This window comes from Microtus oregoni, unplaced genomic scaffold (assembly GCF_018167655.1).
Source record: "Microtus oregoni isolate MIOR12 unplaced genomic scaffold, Mior012 000011F_ref0000422, whole genome shotgun sequence".
NCBI classification, from domain to species: Eukaryota; Metazoa; Chordata; class Mammalia; order Rodentia; family Cricetidae; genus Microtus; species Microtus oregoni.
Window position 1 is genome coordinate 53223589 of NW_024543070.1, and position 13295 is coordinate 53236883.

The window sequence follows — 13295 nt, forward strand, 5'->3', positions numbered from 1 at the left end:
AGGCAGGGAAGGGGGATATCTTCTATGTGCTCACATTGGGAGGAGGAAGAAATAAAGGGATCCAGTGGAAACCCCCACTTCCTCCAGTCCAGTTTTAGAGTCCTGACGTGAGGTCTAGGGTGAAATAGAGGACTAGGGGCTGAGTAGCTGAGCAGTCCTGGTCAAGGTGTGGTCCCATCCGTCATAATTGTCTTGACTCTAGTCTCTTCGACGATGGAGTTATGACAAGTTGTCAAACTGTATAAAATATCTTATGGGAAGCAAATGCCTCCTCTGGATGGCAGGGGCTTGAGCCTTTGCCTTCCCCCAGCATGAGATCCTTTGTTCCAATAGTCTGACAGCCTAAGGAAGGGCCACCAGCGCATCTAGAATGTCCCCTCTCTTGCTAGGATGATTACAAGCCTACCAAGCTGACTCAGTTCTGCAGTTGTCACCAGGAAATGGAAGGCTATGCTGTAAGTGGAAAAAAAAGCCTGAAGTAGAGAATAGGACAGTCAGATCGACAATCGAGCCACGGAGTGGTGTTTGTGTGGGCAGTGGGCCTCATGTTTGATGACAATCTCCTAAGTGATGGCCTTGTGACATCTTGGCCACCATAGTTTGTGTAGATATATGCACCCTCTGAAATCTCACAATAACCTCATTGCCTAGCAACACGTTTCTCAGTGTTTACCTCAATAAATGACAGCTACTTACTACCTTTCTGGAGAGAAGCAATTGAGGCACTGGATGTCACTGAAGTGGGCTTATCTGGATGCTTAGGAAGAAATAAAATTGAAGGGCTAGAGAGATACCTCAGTGGTTAAGAACACTTGCTGCTCTTCCAAAGGACCCAAGTTCAATTCCCAGCACCCACATGGAGGCTCAACACTACCTATATTAGAATACCAGTCCCAGAGACTCCCAGGCCTCTGGATCTGGCTTCTTAGGATTCTGCACTCACATATGCATACCCCCACAGAGATAGCACACATATACACATAAATAAAAAAATGATCAAAGTAAATCTTTAAAAAATAAAAATAAAGTACAATTAAAAAACTGAGCTAGGAAACTGCTCAGTTGGGTAGTGTTTTCTGGACAAGCATGGAGGCCTAAATTTGGGCCCTCAGCACCCATGTAAAAATGCATGCATGATGGCATGTGTCTGCAAGTCACATTTTGAGAACAGAGTCAGGTAGATCATGGAGCATCCTGGCCAGTCAGCCTAGCCAATAGGGGAAACTCTATCTTAAGAGGTGACGAAAGAAACCCAAGACATCAACCTTTGCTCTCCATGTACACCCACCTTGCCCCCACATACAGATTTACAGGTAAATACAGGCCTAACTGCCATTGGATATCGGCTTCCAGCCTTAAGAAATAGCTCTTACCAGGTGCAGTACTGCCCTTCTGTAAGTTCTAGGAGTCTAAGAGGTCAAAAGAAAAGAAATGTATGTCTGCAGAAGTGTGGGAAGTGCCTTAGAAATTCCTGGGTGGGTATCAGGCCCAACTGTCCAGTGCTTTGGTTTCTCAATTCTTTTTGATCCCTTTAGTATGAAGTGCTGCCCAGCCAGCCATGAGTTTCTGGTGGGTCTCCCCATCCCATGAAGAAGGCTGACAATCAGTGTTTCCAGATGCAACTATACCAATAGGGCTGAGGAACATTCCAGATCACCATCCCTCCTCCTGTTACAAGATCGAAATGATCAAAAGTCACCGCTGAGCTAATGATTCTCCCACTCATCTCTGAGGTTTGGTTTCAACTTCTTTTTCCTTTGCACAAGAGTGCTGGTTGACCCAGGGAAAGAATGAGACGAGAACTGGAAGGCAAGGGTACATTAAGAGGAGAAAAGGTGGCGGTGTATAGATAGGAAGAAAGAGAACCCAGAAAAGATGTGGAAGTCGAGTTCGGTGAGAGAGAAGCAGATTGTGTTTCTGGATGGGAGGAGAACAAGTAGAGCCATGAGCTGACAGAGGGGATGAGTACTGGGCGGGGAGGGGGCAACAAGATGGGTTCTGCAGAACTCCTGCAACAGAAGCTGACGGTGAGCTCAGAAAAGGGATTTGTCTCCATCTCCACAGTTGTCAAAGTCCTAGGTTGTCATACAAACAGCATTCTTCACTGACCGGCTCAGGATGCTAATCTCTATGGGCAATGGTCAGGCCAAAGAGCTGAGCAGAAAAGAGCCCCAGGTTTCCTTAACACCCAGTTTACATGGTAACTGCTTTACCCTTTCCCAGTCATGAACATGCTTAAGCCCCCCAGGACTTAGGACCACTACCGTCTGAGAGTGAAGACATTATGGAGAGATCTCTGTACTCCTCCCTTTGGCTGTCCAATGATGAAGACAATGAATGCCAGGAAATTAGAATTTTCCAGGAATCACATGCTGAGAAGGGACAAACCAAAATCTGGTACCAGTCATCTTCTCTCCTGGAAAGAGATTTTAAACAGTGCTGGCAACTTGTCAGATCACCTTGCAGAACAGACTGGAGACACTAATGAAGGGCAGAACCACATCTTGACCAAGACTCTATAATTGTATATACCTTTCACTGTTGATGTACAAAAGATGCCCTCTTCCTAAAGGTAAACCTCAAAGCAGGACTCTGAAGATGGACTTGAGTAATCACTGCATCTTTGGTCCTCATCTCGATGTGGCCACACTGAATCAATCTCCTCTTTCTGCTTTTTGCTGTTATCTGTTTATTTCATAGGCTTGCTGAGGACCAATAGCCAAGCCCAGCTGCTGGCAGTGTCTAAGCTTTGACCCTAAAAGTAACAGGAATAATGCTGACATCAAGTAGACATTGACTTATCCTCTCCCCCGAATTGCTGAACTCCAAGCCACCTTATGATCTGACAGCAGAGTTGGTTCACCATGTAAGAGAAGTCGACAGCTGAAGATTCAAGCAGCCGTGGGCCAGAATGGTTTTGAAAATAAGTTGCATCTGCTCTTAGCATGTAGACTGCTTGTCATTTTTCCCGGTGATGGTAAATGTTGACTGTCAACTTGACAAGATCTAGAATCACCAAGAATATGAACCTCTGGGCACATTTGTGAGGAAGTTTGTAGGTTGAGTTAGTTGAGGTGGGAAAGTGTACACTGAATATGGGCAATACCGTCCCATGGGCTGATGTCCAGGAATGAATTAAAAGGAGAAAAAGAGTTGATAACAGTCTCTCCCCCCACCCCGTGTGTGTGTGTGTGTGTGTGTGTGTGTGTGTGTGTTTGCTTTCTGACTGTAGATACCATATAGCCATCTCATGCTTCTGCTGCTGTATTGTTAGGGGAATCCATCTTCGGGGGGACATAAACTATTTCAGCTCCATCTTTACAGTCCCAAAGACAAACTAAAGTTCTCCCTTGAACCAGGGAGCTTATTGGGCTCACTGAGAGAGCATGGGTGAGAGGAGCTCACTGACAGGAGCATGAGCAGCCCCAGTGCAGCTACCGTGGAAAGTCTTCACCCACAGCACATAGATGGTGCCCATCTCAAGTTCCTTCAGCTTCTATTATGTACTGCCTGAGGCCAGTGGTTGTGAACACTTAGGGTAGAAGTGCACACAAACAGCTGCGGGGAGTGGCTAGAGTCTCAGGAGAAGGTCCGATGACCTTCCCTACCCTTCAATGATGGCATGCCAACAGTCAACAAGCCATATTGTGATGGACTCTTGCCAGTGGGCACAGCTGAAGTAATAAAGATGGTAGTTGTTTTGCTCTAAGACCCATGTGCTACAACACACACCTTCCCTACCATGATGGACTGGCCTTTCAAATTGTGAGCCAGAATAAACTTTTCCTTATTTTCTTCAAGACAGAGTTTCTCTGGGTAGCCCTGGCTGTCCTGGAACTCACTTTGTAGAGCAGGCTGGCCTCGAACTCACAGAGATCTGTCTGCCTCTGCCTCCTGAGTGCTGGGAATAAAAGCAAGCTCCACCACTGCCTGGCAAATCCTTCTTTCTTGAAATTGCTTTGGTCATATTTTGTCTTACAATACAATGAAAAAAAAAAACCCTGATGCATGCCTTTAAATAATACAGCATTCAATTTTTACAGCGTCTTCATTGAACAACTTCTATAGGAAGTCTAGAAATAACTGATGTAGTGATATGTAAATCCTGTGCTGTTTATATACGGATGTGAGCATCTAAGGATTTAAATTTCCTCGTGTGTCTTGGAACTGTTTCCATGGATACCAAGGAACAACTGTAAAGGTCTTAAAATGTATCTACCCATGAAAGAATGTCAGCATTCTCCAGATGCCTCAACATTAACACACAGGCCATGCCTGATTTATGAAGTTTGGGGGATGGTGATGAAGCTATTCCTAGCCATGTACAAAGAGAACTAAATACCACAAATTACATTTGGCTTCTTTGATTTGTAGATGTTTTTGTGTTTATATGCCTCATGTGGTATCTAAGATCCCCTCTCCATCACTACAGAAGAAAATCGAGACCATTATTTGTATAATGCAGGCGAAAGCAGCAAGTCTTTTGAGACTATAAATTAGTTTGTTTTTAGAGAAAGCAAGGTAATTATCTCTGTTCTCCACTTCATTGGCCATGAACAAGCAAGGTGGGACTAAATCTTGTGAAATGCGCAGAAGACTCACTCTCTTCCGGAGGACAAAGCATCTTACTCTTGGCAGCGTGCAGTGGGGCAGAACTAAGGAAAGCGCCATTCTTTCTGTTCATCGAGTTTGGAAGTGAATTAACCTCGGGCCAGACTGTTCCACAAGGAAGCAAAGTAGCATATAACAGCTGGTAAAAGCAATAACCCAGCCCAGAGTACACTAGGTAAGAGAGAGCTTGCTTAGCCAGACATTAGGTCCTGAGCATCCTTCCTCATGGTACAAAGAAGAAAAAGAATGAAGAAAAAACAAAACAAAAGCATCAAACTATAGCTAAACAGAAGACAATGCCAGGAACAGCTAGAGCTGCTATGCTTAGCAATTTTGTCAAGTTGTCTCATACCAGGGTAGCCCATGATTCCTCTCCAAGGTCAATCTACCAGGTGATTTCCTTTTTTTAAAGATTTTTTTTTCTTTTTTGTTTTTTCAAGACAGGGTTCCTCTGTAGCTTTGGAGCCTGTTCTGGAACTAGCTCTTGTAGACCAGGCTGGCCTCGAACTCACAGAGATCTGCCTGCCTCTGCCTTCCGAGAGCTGGGATTAAAGGCGTGCGCCACCACCGCCCGGCTTAAAGATGTATTTTTATTAGTGTGTGTGTTTATGCATGTGTATGCACACAATCCTGCAGTACCCAAGGAGTTCATCCCCTTGTTTTGGAGTTACCGGTGCATGTGAGCCTCCTGATATGGCACTGGGAGCTGAGCCTGGATCCATTACATCAGCTATACACTGGGGAACTATGTCAGATTGGCATCTGTCATCAGGATATTTATTCAATTCTAGATTCTTTATTTAACTCTTTGTTCAATTCTACGGTGTACTAGATAGTCCCTCATAGAATAGAAGGCCAAAGAATAGGAGACCCCTTGAGGAGTAAAAATCCTTTCATGGTTGTTCGAGTCACCTTAGGGAAAGTAATAAATGACCTATTACATTCTGGGGAGAGTCTCTGAATTAAACCGTCTCCAGCTGGTCTCTGAGCAGAAAACTTTCTAACCTGAAGACTCACCCAGCACCATCCCAGCAGCCTTCCCTGTATCTGTAGGATTCGAAAGCCACCATCTGCTTTTGTTGTCTCCATCTATCTTGTGTGGTTTTGTTTTATTGAAACAGAGCCTCATGTAGCCCAGGCTGGCCTCCAAATCACCAGCTAACCAAGGATGACCTTGAGCCTTGTCTTAAGTCTTAAAATTTTTGTGTTATTTATATGTATGTGCCTGTGTATGTGTTTGTTTGTGCAGAGTCCCTTGGAGGTCATCAGGTCCCCTAGAGCTGAGGTCACAGGTAGTTCTAAGGTACCTAAACCAGTGCTAGGAACCCAACTTGGATATTCAGCCAGAAGTCAACCCCTGAGCCATTTCTCTAGTTCCTGACCTTAAATTTCTGGTCCTCCCGACTCTACTTCCTGTAGTAGCCCAGGCAGGTGCCACTACATCTGCCTTTATGTGAGCGAGATAACTGAGGACCTTATGAACATTAGGGAAGTCGTCTGCTAGCTGAGATGCATCCCCAGTCCTAGGTCATTCTCTCGCACCTCCCTAATGCCTTGGATAACCTTTACAAATTAATCATTATTAAGATGTGATGGAAACTATATGAGTTTGTTGCTACACCTTCTTCTAGAAGGAGAGCAGCCCCTGCATGTTGAATCCTCAGTGATAACAGAATTGTGAGGAGTATCTGCCTGCCTGTTAGTTTCTTGTAGACCTCATGGGTAGCAATCTGTCCCCCACACATAGTCCTCAGCCGCTCTGCCCGTCCCTGAGAAGACGAGATGGCGTCAAGCCAACCACTGCTGGTTTGCTAACATTATTTTAAACTCATTTTACTTATTTATTTGCTGTAAATAGTCTGCCATTGAAGCATGTGACTTAAACAAATCTCACTAAAATTCCATTTCTACTAAAGAAAGACGAAGATCTGAATCAGGAAGAGACATACGCAGTGAAATTCAGAGAATGTCTAGTTTGTGAAGATTTGTGGTATTTTTTCCAGTTGTTATTCCTGAAATTAATCAGTCAGAGACCCAGCAGGCCATGTTAAAATCATCTTCCACAACCTCCTCTCCCCCAGAATTACACTCAAGGGGCACTAATGTAAGGCACGTCGCTCACAAGCACCTGCGCACCAGGCTGCTGGTTCTAACAACCCTCTCTTCTCCCTTCCTTCCACCTCGTCACCCTCCATGGTTCCAGATGTTCACACAGGTTGGGAAATGGCTCAGGAGACCATGTCCCATGAGATGCTGGTCAACTTACTTACTCAATCTGTGCCTTAGTTTTTTTCATTTGTAAACCATGAATCTCTCTGATGTTCTTCATTGCACCTGATAATCCTGAGGGTAAAAAGCAAAGAATTGTGGGAAGTGTAAGAAAACCAGTAATACCAGATTAGAGGCTATCCTAGTGACCTCATTTCAAAAGTTGAAATGTTAGGACTGGAGAGATTGCTCAGTGGTTAGCAACACTAGCTGCTGCTCTTGCACAGAACCCGGGGTTCAGTTCCTAGCACCCACATGGCTCTTAGAAGCATCTCTAACTCTAGTTCCAGGAGAGTCAATACATTCTTGTGGCTTCTGAGGGCTCTGTACACACATGGCACACATAAATACCATGCAGGCAAACACTCAGACATGTAAAAGAAAAGTTGAAATACTGAACAAATAGTTAAAGATACACGAAGTAGTTAATCTTTGCCTTTAACCATCCTATTATAGTCAAATGTGTTAGGGCTAAGAAGTGGTTTAGTGAGCAAGTATGAGGGTCTGCATTTGAATCCTCGGAACCCAAGCAAAACCCATCCTGTAGCATGAGTGCCTCTAATTCCAGCATTCCTATACGACATGGGAGGTGAAACACAGAGAATCTCCAGGAGCCCCAAGAGATCCGGCCTCAAACAAGGGTAGAAGTTGGGGACAGGCACTAGAAGCGGTCCTCTGACCTTCGCACTTCACACACTCACTGTGGCACACACACACACACACACACACACACACACGATTTAAAAAAGAAAATGGAGCTGTACAGTGGCAGTGTACACCTTTAATCTCTGCACTCAGGAGGCAGAGACAGGCGGATCTCTGAGTTCGAAGCCAATCTGATCTACAGAGTGAGTCCAGGACAGCCAGAGCAGTTACATTGAGAAATCCTGTCTTGGGGGAAAAAAAAAACAAAAAACAAAAAACCCACAAGAACTAAAAAACTGAAGAATGGAGACATGCCAGAGACAGCAGGATGTGGCTGTCTGGCTTTGTTTTCTGCCTAAGGAAAAGCCACAGCCTGGGCATCTTAAACAACAGATTTCTAGTTTCTTATAGTTTGGAGGTGGGAAATTCCAGTTCAAGTTGAATTGTGAGCAGGGAATCTTCTCCTTGTGTCCCCATATGACTCCCCCACCTCTCTTCCCTGTCTTTTCTCTCTCTCTCTCTCTCTCTCTCTCTCTCTCCCTCCCTCCCTCCCTCCCTCCCTCTCTCTCTCCCTCCCTCCATCCCTCCTCCCTCCCCCATCTCATGATCCCTATTCTTGTAATTATACCAGTGATGTTGGATTAGAGCCCACCCTAGTGACCTCATTTCAACTGAATCACTTCTTTAAAGACTCTGCCTCCAAATATAGTCACACTCTGAAGTCTAGGACTGAGGATTTCAAACGAGGAACTGGCAGTATACTGCTCAGCCCTATCAGTGACTTATCTGACTGTGCATAGTGAGTATTTGGCAGGTTTTGCACAAACCAAGCATACCTCCTCCATGGTCCAGCTCACACTCACAAATCCATTCCATTGCTAGGGTTCCCTATTTTTTTTTCAGCAGTAGGTGATTTCAGATGGTTGACACCCACTAAAGGCAGCATTATACTAAACTTTACTCAAGTAGACAAAGAGGTTTCCGTGATATTTGTAAGATCATGGAATAGGGAAGGAATACCACATGGAGGTATAAATGCTAGCCTGCCCTTCACCACCTGGTCTTCCTACAATGACCAATTGGTCAACAGTCTGTGTGTAGATTTCCATACTAAAGCTTATGTAGAACTCTTCTGAAACACATGTATACCTGTTCCATGTGAAGCCTTCCCACACCTGCTACACTAGCCCACTTTCATCAACTAATTCCAGTGCAAAGGTGTACATAATCAACACATTTTGTGAGCAAGTGTGCAGTGAGAAGCATGTCTTCCATTTACTGGTAACAGCAGGAAGTCCCAGTGGATTCTTTCTTTGTCTGTCTGTCTCTCTTTCTCTCTGTGTTTGTGTGTGTGTGTCTTCTTTCTTCCTTTTCAGATTTTATCATTTGGCCAGTGTGTTGGCTAATTTTTTTGTGTCTACTTGACTAGGCTAAGGGTTGACCAGATATCTGATAAAGCATTACTTCTGAGTATGATTGAGAATGCTCCAAATCTGTTGAGTCGGCCAGCCCCTGAGGGTTAATTATATTAATGGAGGCTGGAAGACCTACCTACTCTGGGTGGTACCATCTGTCTGCCAAGTGTTTCTGCTTTAGTTGCTCTTCTTATGGATGTGATAAGGTCCTCTGACAAAAGCAAGGCAGCATGAGCTTGAAGTGTTTGCTCATGTGGCACCCACAATCTCAGAACCGAGTGAGGAATGCATGCTGGGGCTAAGGTTTCTAACACCACTTACAGGGTCCAAGATCCAAGCTAGGAAATGGTGCCACCCACAGTGGGCAGGCCTTTCTATCTTAATGTAATCAACACAGCTGCCTACAGGCGTGCTCAGGGGCTGTCTCCCAGTGATTCTACATTCAGTCAAGTTGACAACTAATCTCTTCCGTCACAGCCCTTGTACACACACTGATCTCTGTGCCTTCCTCTCCCTGCTATTCTCCCTCAGAAGGCCGCGTCTGACTCTGCTATGTCCTAGGAACAATGGGTTACTGAAGGGAGATGGTGTAGAAGGGTCATCTGTCTATGTGTTACTTTCATTGGTTAATAAAGAAACTGCTTTGGCCTTTTGATAGTCCAGCCCTTAGGCAGGTGGAGTAGACAGAACAGAATTCTGGGAGGGAGAAAGCAGAGTCAGGCAGACGCCATGAAGCTCTGGCCCAAGATGGACGTAGGTTAGAATCTTCCTGGTAAGCCACGACCCTGTGGTGATACACAGATTACTAGATATGGGTTAAAGCAAGATGTGAGAGTTAGTCAATAAGAGGCTAGAGCTTATGGGCCAGGCAGTGTTTAAATGAATACAATTTGTGTGTTGTTATTTTGGGTGTAAATCTAGCCATGCGGGAGCCGGGCGGGATGAAAAGCAGGCCTGCTGGCCTCATCACTCCAGGGAGATGTGCATAGAATGCTGTCTTCTTTTTGGTTTCCACATATAGGAGAAAATGCGTGGTATTTGTCTTTCTGAGTCTGACTTGTTTCAGTTAACGTGATGGTCTTCAATTCCATTCATGTCCCTGCAAATGACATAATTCCTTCTTTTCCACTAAGCAAACTCCATTGTGTATATACGTCACAATTTCTTTAACTAGTCGTCTGCTACTGTACTCTAGGTTTGTCCTAGTCTCTGGCTATTGTGAATAAAGCAGGCATAATCAGGAATGTGCAAGTGGCTTCTTAGGCACTGTTCTACGTCAGTGAAGAGACACCGTGACCATGGCAACTCTATAAAGAAAAGCATTTAATGGGGGCTGGCTTACATTTTCAGAGGTTTAGTCCATCATCAGCATGGCGGAAAGCATGGTGGCATGCAGGCAGACATTGTGCTGGGGAAGAATCTGAGAGTCTACACCTGGATTCACAGGCAGCAGGAAGAGAGAGTGCCTGGGACAGGCTTGTGCTTTTGAAATCCAAAGCCCACCCCCACTGACACCTTCTTGTGGCAAGGCCACACCTACCCCAACAAGGCCACATCCCTTAATGCCACACCCTCTAAGTATTCAAATATATGAGCCTATGGGAGTGTTATTATTCAAACCTCCACAGGTTTGTCAGCTTTGAGTCTCCTAAGTTTGTATTCAGGAGTGGTATATGGTTAGATGGTGTCAGCTCTCCTTTTAATTCTCTGAGGAACCTCTACTTTGATTTTTATGGTGGCTGTACTACTTTACACTCCCCTAGCAATAGATAAGGGGTTCCAATTTTCAAACATCCTAGCCAGAAACTGTTGTCATTTTGGTCTCATTTGAGACACAGTCTTACTATGTAGACCAGGCTGGCCTCAAACTCATAGGGACTGCCTCTGCCTTCTGAGTGCTGGGATTAAATACATGTGCCACTACGCCTGGCCTTCTTTTTTGTTATTTTCTAAAAAAAAATGACTTTAAAATGTTTTAATTATGAGTATATGTGTATGTCTGTATGTGAGTGTGTGCATGGAAGAGAGCAGTGCCCATGGAGGCCAGCAGAAAAGGGGTTGGACCCACTGGACTGGAGTGACAGACAGCTGTGAGTGCTGCTTGTGTGCAAACCTGGGTCCTCTGGAAGATCACTACGTGCTCTTACCCTGTGAGTCACCTCGCAGCCCTGTCTTCCCTCCCCAGCTCCAAGGAGGTTCCCGGTAGCCTAAGCTGATCTCCACCTTGCTATGTAGCTGAGGGTGACTTTGAACTCGTGATCATTCTGTCTCCACTTCTCAAGTGCAAGGATTATGTGTGCATGTGTGCCCCCACATCCATTTTAAAGTGTTAGAGATCAAGCCAAGAGCTTCGTGGAATGTTGGGCAAGTACCCTACCAATGGAGCCACACACTCAAGACCCTGTTTTTTCTTTTCTTTTTTAAAAAGAACTCATGCATCGCCACGAAAGCTACGCTCAGATCTTCTTGCTGTGACCTGTCCTCTCAGGGGCAGGAGAACTGGTTGACCACGACATGACATGTACACAGATAATGAGTGCAGCACCGTGTCCTCTCAGCCCCACGCTTCCCTGACAGCACGTACTATGACAGGGGCTGACCTGATATCTCTCTGATTCTGTGGGCGGTGGTTTTGTAACTTCAGGTTTGACAGTCAGCTGTTAGTTACCACTCACACTGGTGACCTGCAGACTTTGCAGTGGGTAACTAGTGCCTGCGTAGCCGAAATACAGAGCTTGCTTAGCACATCTTCATCCTCATTCCTTCCGGCTTCCCATGGCTGTGTTAAGCTGGGTACCAATGTGTACATCTCCTTTATATCACATTTCTGAATCTCTTTGCATTCCCGACTGGTTCGCTTCTTGAGTCCCACCACATGGATGTGGCTGTGAGCACAGATGAAACTTTCTCGCGGTTCCTGACCTCGGCAGAGTGGGGCTTCTTGCCGCTTCTCAGAGCCTTCCTGTGCAGGGGCCACTCTGATCAGGCCACTCTGGAAAGGAAAAGCACGAGGCTGTGCCCTTGGAAGCCTCGGAGCAGCAGCTGTTCCCTGTTATTATAGACACAGCAATCAAGATAAAGAAAATGCTATTATTGTGATGTGGTTTGTGTTTTATTATTCTGCCTACTCATGATAAATGAGGTTTTAGACTAGCGCTTCTGCTTAATAATTCAGAGAAGATTAATCCAGAACAGACCAAAGAGTTCCGGTTATTAGAAACAGCTTCTTGGCCAGCATTACTCACTGTTTGCCCAAACAGACACCTTTGGTTCTTGGAGCCCAGGGAAGAGTCAGGCCAGGCATTTCAGCTCACCGAACAATCTCATGCACACGAGAAAATCTTCTCATGCTGCCCATGTTGAGAAATGCAAAGGACCAGAATTGCTGCTTGGTAAAATGGAGGTGGCTTGTTGGATGCAAGCGCTTAAGGACAAAAAGCATCTTCTTAACAGAACTGCCCATGATCTTGTAAGTTATGGTGGAAGCACCTGGCGGGGGCATCTGCATTGTTTTTAAAATAATCCATTTGAGGTATGAGCTTTGTGTTTGGGCATGGGTCTGCATGTCTCCAGGGCTCTGTATATTAAAATCTCTTCCCCGTTACATGAAGTTATGAGGATGGAAGCAATCCCACCATGGGTTTGCAGGAGGAACCTTGTGAGGTAATACAGGAGGTCATCAGGTGGAGCCTGGGGATTGAATCCAACTGACCTCATAAGAGGAAGGGAAACCAGTGAAATATTCTCTCTCTCTCTCTCTCTCTCTCTCTCTCTCTCTCTCTCTCAATGTGTGTGTGTGTGTGTGTGTGTGTGTGTGTGTGTGTAGATGCTCTCTAACTTTACTCATTTGACAAATAAACCACTTTGGGTTTCAGCCAACAAGAAGGTCATGTTGAACAAAATTTTGATACTGAGTATCTTTATTTTATTAAACTTAATTTTAATTAATTTCTTTTTAAGGCAGGGACTCACATCGTCCAGGAGGGCCTGAAACTCATTTTCCAGCAGAAATTAACCTTTCCTGTTACCTCTAAATCTACCTCCTGAGTGCAGAGATGACTTGTGTGCCACCACTTTATACACTTTATATAGTGGAAGAAGCCAGGGCAGAGGGGACTCTGAGCTATATGCCAACACTGGACCAACTGAGACTTATCCTAGCTGTCTCTTTGCTGAATGTCAGCTGTGTACTACTTTGTCTTAAGAATAACTAAAAGTAGCTGGGTAGTGGTGGCACATGCCTTTAATCCCAGCACTTGGGAGGCAGAGGCCGGTGGATCTCTGAGTTCGAGGCCATCCTGGTCTACAGATCAAGTTCCAGGACAGCCAGGGCTACACAGAGAAACCCTGTCTCAA